The 9,113-nt window shown below is 38.1% G+C and overlaps 1 protein-coding gene across 1 annotated transcript in view; it reads left to right on the top strand.

Moving 5' to 3' along the window:
• The first annotated feature begins 1,037 nt into the window (after positions 1-1,037).
• LOC137261053 (UDP-N-acetylhexosamine pyrophosphorylase-like) overlaps positions 1,038-9,113 on the top strand; it is a 42,873-nt gene continuing 34,797 nt past the window's right edge. The window contains exon 1 of the mRNA XM_067798717.1: positions 1,038-1,150. The gene's annotated coding sequence lies outside the window, so the exon portion shown is untranslated. The remainder of the gene's footprint in view (positions 1,151-9,113) is intronic.

Genomic DNA, 9,113 nt, shown 5'->3' with positions numbered 1-9,113 from the left:
CGGATAGTACTGAGCATTTGTGATGGTTGGTATTCAGCATTGACTGTATCGCGGGTTGCGACATTGGGCGTACCGGAACGTTTTACTGAGGGTTGTAATATTTCTTGACACACCGCGTGTATAGATACAGCCTTTGCTACATTTCACAGACTAAACCTGCCGTCGTTTTAACTCATAATATAAGTAATCTGCTATATCTTATCAGAGCATCCACTTTATAAATGATAATCGCCACACTATATTCAAATCACTTCTTGATAGTATCATATAGCAGCAAAACGTTTCCCAAGTACTGATCTCTAGTGAACAGGATATAGGGTGCGAACGAACCCGGAAGCTGCCCTGTGTAATCTGCATCGGATATCACAGGTAGTGAATGCCTTGGTGAGCTATAATGTCTGCATGAGACAAGTATTGCATTATCAGACAACCTTTCGATTTGTTGTCAGCGTGAAATCCCTAAACATATACGTATAACAGCTGAATTTTATTTTTGTTGTAATAATCACTAAGAACTATTCATTTTGTGTTCTTTTGTACAAAACTCCCGATTGTCATTTTCTTTCGCATATCATATTTTACATTTCAAACTATTAAGTATTTTCTCTAAAATTAGGACCTTCGAAAGAATTCCTTGGACATGCAAAGGAAGTATATAAGATTTCATTCCATAATAAGTTCATTTGACTCCATGAAACAAGACATCAACTACATCAAGCTTATACCTGAATATATTATGCCTGTTTCGTGAAAATTGACACACCCTCTAGCTAGCCGTTTCACCTGAGGATCGGTTTTCACAAACCGAGTTATGCCCCTTCGTTCTCTTTGCGCGGTAGCTTATTCGGGTCAAATGGCCGTAGGCAATATTAATGCGCCGGTTATGGCATATGTAACATAAGCACGTCCTCTATGTAAGAATACTCGACCAGAGTCAATGAGACAATGTGAGTCATATATATTGTGCTCTACAGTTTATTCATTGTGCTCTGATGTCCATGGATCTATTTTGTATCGCGGCTTGATTTCAAGACGGCGACACGTGTCACTTCCGGCAATCAGGTACTCGTGTTTATCAGAACGCCTTCGTAACACAAATTGTAAAATTGTCAACAAGGAAAGACCACGAACGTGGTGGCTGGAAACTGAGGTAGGTGGAAATGTTCTCTCGCATCTGTCAGTGAAACACAGGCAAATGACACTGAGGAAACCTCGTTATCAGCACGTGATGCATCTGGGGCTGCTCCGACACAAACATCGTCTGCAACCGGCGACGTGTTAACAGGTCTCTGTTGTCATGTATCTGTCAGAACTGAATCAATTGAAGATCTCACTTTTTGAATCTGTGACAGTTTGTTTTTCAAGACGAATTATGTCATTGATATTGATGACCATTTAAAACATGGGATTTATATGTGGGTTTTGTGTATTTAGTTATTAAATAATACTGTCATGGTGATCAATGGTTTTTTTTTCAGACATGTTAAGAGACCAACTTAGAGCGCAAGTTAGGATAAGTGAGCTGTTAGTCAAACTTCCGAATTTCGAGTAATTAAATGTCTTAATACATAGTTGAAAAATAATGTAATGTCTCAGTTGAGGTGACTTGAAATTGTATGTAACTCATAACAGCATCAATGAACAGGTACTGGTTTTGACTAAGCTTACTGTCTCATTCTTTCGGAGAATGTAACACCAAGGTACACTGTTCTTCTAAAAAAGAATTCCGGTTTTTGAAATGAAACTTTTTTCGTTTGTCAGTGTCCCAGCATTATTTGGAATCCAAATTCCCGTAGATATAGCTCAGTGTCAGTTGCGCTGTGTAGTTTGGGTGGGGTTCAAATGCATAGTATCTAAAAACAAGTGTACACAGTTGCAGTCAGTTAACATGCACACACCCACATATAGCCCACTATTCAAATATGATTGTTCTCATTTCTACGTGAGTGTCAAAAATAGAAATACAAATTCAATTAAACTGTATGTACTCATTCTTTTTAGAGCATATCATTGTGTTCATCCCATGTAAACAATTTGCATTCAAGAGAGTACATACATTGATTAACGTTGAGTCCATTTTCTTTAGACGTCGCATGTTTGTGAAGTGTTGAGTCATTTTAAATGGCATTAACATTAGAGGTCACACACATGACCGAAAGTTGTTTCCCAATTAATTCTATATTTATTACTTAGTGTGATGTGATGTGAAGTTTACACCCACATTGCACAAACCTACATCTGTGATTTGGTCAACTCAGTGGCATCCTACCTTGAAGGAGTAAGCCTTTGCAGTTAAAGTTTCTAAGAAGGTGCCACAGTTGAGCAGGAATACTGTTGTCTACAGTGCTGAAGCAGAAGCAAGTAATATCACTTTGTTTTAAAATTAAGCTGAGTATTATGAATTCTCTTTACCTTCTCATAGGTGAGGATCTTCATATACATTACAATAGGTTTTATTCTCCTTACAAGCATGCTTTTCAAAACTGTCTATGTCTGAATATTGTGTACAAATAATCAAGGCCCTGTAAAAATAAAATTTCACTTGGTACATTTCTTTTTTAACAGTTCAACAAAGTAACAGTCAAAGGGTTAATCTTAGCATGTTTAAGGGCAAACAAGTGCAGATAAACCAGAAAGTTATTGATAAAGACCTTTGAACGTAAATGAATGCAGATATTACAGACTGTTTAGAAACTTAATTGTACAAAGGTTATTCTACTAAAAGCCTGAGTAATGTTCAGTGAAAGATACAGTTAAACTGGCACTTTAAGTTTTAGGATAAATAAAATGAAAGTGGCACTTTGCTGAGTTCGTTTGAAGAATGAGGCATGTGTCTTCGACAGACAAGGTGAAACAGAATACATTCAGCTCAGCGATCACTAATGTTCATACAAAGTTGTGTGTCCTTGGTCTGTATTCCTGTGTATATTTACACATTGGAGATTTGGCAATTTTATTTTTCTAGAACATTCCATTTGTCCTGTAAAATATTTTTCTGACAAACATTTCTTGAATAAGAGAACCCAATAGAATCAGTCTTATAAGTAAGACTTTTGTCATATACCTCATCAGTTTCATTTTATGTATGGATAAGTTTGTCCAAGAATGTCTTACTTAATAACTCAACATCACAGATACTTGAAAACTTTAGGAATCTTTCCTCTTGAGCCACCTAATCACAGATAACAAAGTGGAACTTAGAGTGCTTGATTGTGTTGTGTTCAGGTATCTCAATGTCTGTATTAGAGACCAATGGATAAAGCAGTCAGTAGACCAAGAAGACGTGCTGTGGTTCCCCGAGTTTACCTCAGCTTGTAACGTTACTGTATCAGTGTGCGTGTCATGTGGTCAGGGAAACCCAGATATCTGCACGTCTACACCTTCATCAAGAAGTTGAACGTGAATTTCCTCACTGCCTCAGATAGCAAATACTAGCATTCCTAGAACAAATATTACTGGATGTTGATGATAGAAGGTGTATTTGTTTTAAACAGGGCTGTTAACCCCAACCCATGTTACAGGGCTGGTCCTTGTTGCTCCTAAAAGTTGACACCAGTGGGCACAAATCTGTAGGCGATGGGAGGGAGGGATTGTCGTCACTGGAATCTGGTTGTCACCAAGAAGATAATTTGTTGTAGCACTTATCAGTTTGTATCTGTCATGAAAGAAATGGTAAAGGTGACAAGTGGTCTACTATTCATGTATCAGTGTTTGCCCACACTTGACTGGCCCACTGAATCAACTCTGAATATCGTGCTGTAACCGGTCCTAAGTCCAGTATGGTATTTCACCTTGTGAACATGACATATACCCCCCAGTGATGGTATCTTTGAAGTCAGTAGATTTGCCAAATCTCTGCTGGGTGTTTAACATCAGTATACAAAATGAGCCTTCTGAAGACAAGAACATCTGCTCTACTGTTACCTATCTCTTCTCTGGTAGCCCAGACATCAGCATAATTCATGCCATGTTGTTCTTTGAGAGATTTGTCAATCTCTGTCTTTAGATATAGAAAATGCCAAGTCCAAGGTGTTATATTTCAGATGACATAATGTATGGTAATAAGTACCTGAATAAGCATGCCTTAAAGCAGCATTTCTAATGACACTTCAGTGAATCAGTCATGTGTCTTGGTCTTCCAAATAACACAATTTTAGTAATCTTGTTCAGGATTTTTTGTTGTTGTTATTTTAAATTATGAGGAATTAACTGTCATTGCTTTTAGACTTTGGCCTGAATATTGGTCTCTGTGCAGAGTCAAATATATTCTTGAATATTGTAGTAATGTTTGTGACAGATTATGTGGGCTACCAGACATGGGGTACCAGACAGGAAGCCTACTGTAATCTGAGACAAACAGTGTTATCACATGAGGTAACAAAGACAGGAAGACTGTAGTTGTCTCATCTAAAATATGTTGTCACAACAGGTACAAAGACTACAGAGTATGGGTGTCTCATCTAAAGTATGTTATCACAACTGGTACAAACACTACAAGACTATGGTTATCTCAACTGTAGAATGTATTCTGACATATGGTACCAGGATGAGAAAACTACAGCTGTCTGTGTCTCACTCAGTGTGTGAATACATTGTAATATTTCAAACAGGACAACTGCTGGGGATTGTGATACTGTTAACACATATCACTGATAGATGGATGTGTTATCACATGGGGTGTTGAGATTGGATCACTGAAGTTTTCTCAGATAGGGTATATGTTACCAGACAGGAAGACTGCAGTTCTCTTAGATATGTGGCTGGGTTATCACCTTATCAATGGACAATCATGTACGAGGCAGATTTTTATATAGTTTAGGTCCTTCTTTTGAAGATATTTACTACACATGCAACAGGATGTAACCAGCAGTCTGCTGACAACAAGGGCAATGTGTGTGTGTCAAATACCTTTTACCTGTTGTCAGTTGTAGCAAGGATTGGTTCTGTGATTAAGTCATTTCTGAAAGTGTCTAGTTTCAGGATTTAAAAAAGAAAGTGACAGAATTATATTTAAATGACAGCAATAAAGGACGTGGTAATGTTGGGGGGTTATTTTCTTTGCAACAGGTGATCTTTTAGAAATTTTCCACATAGTGTGTAAACTAAATTACATTGTTCCTCTCCAAAATAACACTTGTCCACCAGATTTTTCCACCATTTAATCAGTTTTACAGGTAGTAAGAAAACATACAAATGCCACCCTACCATATACAACAGAGGAACTTGTTGTGGTTACATTGTATATCATACTGGTGTCTAAGACAGGTTGTCTCAGGCTATCTGGGTTATGTTGCTTGTAAAACATACCACCCTTCACTCACCCACTAACTTGACCCAGAGAACAAAGATATTCTGCTTTTCAGTACAGTGCGTCATTTAATATTTTGATTTTGGAGTACTCGCTCATACGTGATCATGCCTTTTGGCAAATTCTGGATATTTCAATGTATCTTTTGGCCTTAAAAATGTTACATTTTACAGCTTTGAGTCATATCCTTTGGGACTTAAAAGGCAGCGATAACCCAGAAAACATAAAATATGCTATTCTATGTCAGTTACTAAACTCTAAACAACAAAATATTGCATGCATTTGTGACTTTTGCATCTCTTGACATGCTGTACCTGGCAGTTATGAGATACTGGACTTAAAACTGATAATGTAAAATTGTCAATATAACCATCTGTCCATTCATTGGGAATGAATTGCATGAATTGCAAAACTGATCAGAATTTTTATTCGTCTGGTAAGCGATCAGTGTGGTAAACAACAATGAATACCCTGTACTCAAGTGTTTGTTACTTTTATACACATTGTGTTATTTATCAAAAGTGGATACCTTTCAAAAGGGGTACAACAGTAGGAGGAACAGCACAAACGCACCCATGCTACTTGGGCTGGGATGGTACACTATGTCATGATAAGATACATATTGCAATATTTTACCTGTAATGTGATACTATCATGATGCATACACCTTGAAAGAAAGACAGAGTATTAAGGTTTAAAATGATTAGTTTCAAGATATTTGTGTATAACAATTTCACCATTGTAATAAACAAGCAAATAATTCTGTCATGCTTGCATATTTTTCTGTAGATAAGTACTTGAACATGTTTGAGATAATACTGTTTTGAAAAAAAATTGTGTATTGTTTTGTATCGATACATCAGTTGACAATACAATAGAGATATCATAATTAAATGTATCGGGATGTATCAGTGAATCGTCCCAGTCCTACATGCTACGCAATGGTATAGCCAAGGTTAGCATAAGAAGGGTCATCTCGTGGTAATTTAGTAGCAATCAGACTTGCTCTTGTCACAGCACTGCTTATGGTCAGAACTGTAAGTTCGTCAGCCGCTTGCTAAAGTCCATCATGTGACTCATCTCATTGCTGACTTCGGTTACATAACATTGCCATGTTTCCACTGTTACATGAGCAAGTGATGTATTTACTTGGTAACACATTAGGTCTTCTTGTCCTTGTAGGCACCTCAAGCTCGAGGTCAGCATGTTCTGTATGTGCAACAGATTTAGAGCAATTTAGCTTAATCATTCAATGACATGAATATCATTTTTGAGATTTGTTGGTATTCATTATCAAGGATAATTCTAATCACACATCATTGTTAAATATGTTTATGATCAACAAGTGTGGAGCATTACTGGTGACTAGACCTGTTACAATTCATATTCAGTGAATCGAACCATATCCCTTCACAAATGATGTTCATTGTCAGGTTCACTAGAATCAAACATTCATGAGTTTTTAAAAGGAGTGTTTTTACTTGAATTTGGTGCTGTTAAACAAAGTGAATTATGCCATGTGGAATCTATACATATGTAGCATGACAGTAGTCAGCACTCTTATCAAAAAAGTTTGACATTAATGTGGTCACTGGTCATTGTTGGGATAACCATGTTCCAGACATTGCAAAGAGTAAATTTTGTTAGTGTTGCATTAAATATAAAGAACAATACATCAACTGCTGATTGTTATTCTATCTCTTACCCAATACTTGTGATGTGTATAATATTTGCCTCACAGTGTATTCATTGCAGTCCTACTAGTGATTGGTAAAACGTTAAATTAGTAAACACATGAGTATCAAATGAATACGCAATGCCTTTTAGATATTTGTCACGTGCAGTTAAAGCTGTACTTGGGATTACACTTTATCAGTACAGATTATAGTACCTTTTGGGGTTGAGTACCATCTGGGATTCAGACCCACACGCTTAGACCACTGCATCTCTAGAGGAGGGTGGGGCACAATGCTAAATACGTTTTGAATAATAGGTTTTAGTATTGTTCAAAAGGTAACTGCTGCTTAAATTATCAGAACAGTGAAATATATTATGATTCTACAGGATGTGACTAGCAATAGCTACTGCTGTCACAATGCTAGTTTTTGCCCCGATTACACAGTCACTTCAAAGTACTGAAAACGCAAAAACACATTTTTGTCATTTTCCAAAACATTTCATGAAAAAAAGTCACTTAATACAGTTAGATAATGTAAGGTTGCCAAAGAAATTCATATGCACATTTGGGTTGAAACCCATTTCGTGTTCCTGGCATATGGACATTTCATGAAAACACAAGTCTGGCTAATTTCTTGGATCTTTTGGGGTCCATGGTTATCATGACATGTATGTGCAAAATGTGGGTACTGATGCATAAAAGGCTCTGTGGTTCAAATGTTTCACTACCAGTCACAGAATGCCACGGCTCAGCAAACAACAGAGGAAACAATCTGTTGGGATGCTGTTGGTGGGAGCATCAGAGAGTGAAGTCGATCGCCACTTTGGAGTGAGTCCATCCACTATTCACAGACTCCAACAACGTCAGCTGCAAACGGGATGTGTCCATGAAAGTCCATGACCAAGCCACTTTCCAGTTACAGCACCACGTCAAGACCGACACATGTGATGTGTTCACCGGAAAAAGTGCACCCAGACCACAGCAAACCCAGATTGCCACTCAGTAGGATGCCATGGACCCCACATCAGTGCCATGACTGTCAAAAGACATCTATGAGCTGTGGGAATGAGGTGCCGGAGGCCATACTGCAGACACCTCATCATCGGGCTAACAGACTACAGTTTGAAAATCAACATAGCCATCAGCCACCCAGATTTTTCACCCAATGTGTCTTTTCTGACAACTCAAGGTTTTGTGTGTCCTCTACAGACTGAAGACATGTTTACACTAAATTACAGACGGCAACATGAACATTATTGAGGTGGATGTGCTACTGAGAAGAACTGCTTTGGTAGGGGAAGTGTGATGATTTGGGCTGCAAGTAATGCAAGATTGTGGAGTCCACTCATTGTGATTAATGTTACACTTCCCGTTCTTTAGCCTTTCCTGGACAACCATGGACACCAGCAAGTGCAGTTCACATTCCAGCATGACAATGCCGATCACACACTGCACACCTTACCAGCAACTTCCTCCGCCAAGCAGGGATCCCAGTCCTTCCCTGGCCAGCCATCTCACCAGATCTTAACCCATAGAGCACCTTTGGGATGTACTTGGGTGCCATATCCATCAATGCTAGCATCAGCCAAACAGCGTTGCAGAGTTGACCATAGCTTTACAGCAGGAGTGACAGAACATCACAGACGCATATGTTCAATATTTGTGTGAATCCATGCCACACTGACTCTGTGCTTGCACGTGAGCTCAGAGTCACACTTGCTACAGACTTTTGTACGAGGGGTCTGTGTGTGAAACATGACATGCCACCCATCATTTGGGAACTCATGCTCTCTTTTTTCATGCAACTGAAACACAATGAAATTCAGAACATAAGTGTATTAAAATTTGTAGCCAGTTGATGTTGTTTCTTAATTTTTCCAAATTTGAAATTGTTTTTGCGTTTTCATTTCGCGTTAGTATAGAAATGTGTGTCAGTATAGAAACTTGTTTGGCCTTGCTTACTGATAAAATTTTGTGTCATTGAACATTATGTTACTGGTCAAGTTCTAACATGCAGAAAACCCCACAAGAACAGTCTGTTTTTAACATGCGATGATGTAGTGTTTGCTAATACTCTGGTAGGTGTGAGTACATTTGATGTTCAAATTTCACGTCTGCAAGATTTAT

This window comes from Haliotis asinina, chromosome 14 (genome assembly GCF_037392515.1).
Source record: "Haliotis asinina isolate JCU_RB_2024 chromosome 14, JCU_Hal_asi_v2, whole genome shotgun sequence".
NCBI classification, from domain to species: domain Eukaryota; kingdom Metazoa; phylum Mollusca; class Gastropoda; order Lepetellida; family Haliotidae; genus Haliotis; species Haliotis asinina.
Note: the sequence above shows the minus strand (reverse complement) of the source record. Positions and strands in the feature narration are given on the sequence as shown.